This window comes from Triticum urartu, chromosome 4, assembly GCF_003073215.2.
Source record: "Triticum urartu cultivar G1812 chromosome 4, Tu2.1, whole genome shotgun sequence".
NCBI classification, from domain to species: Eukaryota; Viridiplantae; Streptophyta; class Magnoliopsida; order Poales; family Poaceae; genus Triticum; species Triticum urartu.
The window spans coordinates 26,655,387-26,657,169 of record NC_053025.1 but is presented as its reverse complement, the minus strand read 5'-3'; positions in this window follow the sequence as shown (position 1 = coordinate 26,657,169).

The window sequence follows — 1,783 nt, the reverse complement described above, 5'->3', positions numbered from 1 at the left end:
GCTGGTCCATTTTCCTCTTGCATGCTCATGGGCATGATCATATCCACTTCTTTGTCAGAATCCAAGGAATCGAAGAACTCATCTTGAATCACTTGATCAAGCTCCGTCGGTCCATACGCCTTGTGCGACGAAGCATTGGAATTCATCATTTTCCCCAAAAAATCACAAAAAACTAGGTCGGACAATGTGTCGAACACATAGTGCAAGGGGGAGCTCGGGAGTTGCCGGACGTACCGCGGTGGCGTCCGGGCAGGCAACGACGTCCCTAGCGGCGAGGACAGGAGACAAGAGTGTTGTGCCGTTGCTCCCAGTGCAGAGGCTTGGAACGACTATAGAGCGTGTGCAGCGATGGAGCTACGAGACAAACATCGTGGAGGAGAAAGAAGAGAGGAGAGAGCAAATGGATATAGTAGGTCGAGGGGGTGGATTTGGTGCAATTTGCTATGGGGTAGGGATGTCGGGTTGGACATGGCGGACGCGTCCGTGCGCCCCCATATCAGCCCCATACTTGGGCTGGATATGAGTGGTGCCGGTCAGCCCGGGCATCCGAGGCGTCCGTCTGGGTCGAAATTTCATGACTGGTCAGTGACCGTGTCGTACGCCCGGACGTTTGAGGTGGGTTTGGAGCGTTCGGCTGTAGATACTCCAAGATAGGTTAACCAGAGTTCATAAAGGCTACAAGAGGGAAGAAAAAAACAAGGTCACTCCAAGAACCCTGAAAGATCAAATGAGAAAACCCATCTTATCATGTAGAGATAATATATGTTAACCAGAGTTCACGAGGTCAGTCTGAGAACCCTCAGAGATCAAATGAGAAAACCCATCACGACCAAATCACAGTGAACACAAGTGAGTCAGCAGGACATGACAACGCAAGAGAGAACCCAACTCGAGGCATCGCCGGAGTAATCGAACGACATTGGTCAGCCAAGGCCCAACCCGCGACACCGTAATCGAAATGCAATGTGCATCTGAGACCACACTTAACGCCAACACCACCTATGTCGTGGGTGAATGGTCATGCGAGACCGAGACGACGCCTGTGTGCAACCAGTGGGCGTCGAAGGGCATCACAATGCATACACACACCATAGAGCACTCTCACGTGGAGCACCATCACTGCATCGTGGTAAGAGCATTTTCAAAAGATGATAAAAAAATAGCTGTTTAGGGCACTCGAGCAAAAGCGTTTCTCCAACAGACGATGTATATGTATATGGTGATATAATTTGTTTGGGCAGCCGAAAAAACTGCCTTCTGCGGCTACACATTCGCAGCACCCGAGCGGATGCCGCAAAAATACAGCCGAGTGCGCAAACCCGCAATCATGGACCTGCAATAGTTTCCACGTGCGTAGCCGTTTCGTCTCCGGGAGGCCCTGCCATCGATTTCGGCCGCCCCACGCCGCATTCGCCACACTGGCTAACCCTAGCCACATCTCCACCAAGATCCCCATCGCATCCCCGTTGTCACCCTCTACGCCGCCGTCCCATCGTCGTCCAAATCCATGTTGATTCTGGTCGAGGCTGCCCGATTTGGCCGCCGATCTATCGACTCTGGCCACTGGGCGACCGAATCAAACATAGAGGGTTTGGATGACGACAAGGAGGAGGTAAAGTCGTTTATATTCAATCAGCATAAGGCATGCCTGTTCGGAGGCCCACCAGGGGCAATCAACCTCGACGACGATGACGATGAATCATGTTTTGTAGGTTTCATGGGTTGTGATGATCTACTGTAATAGTATGTCGATAGTAGTGTCGGTCTATCATAGTAATATATA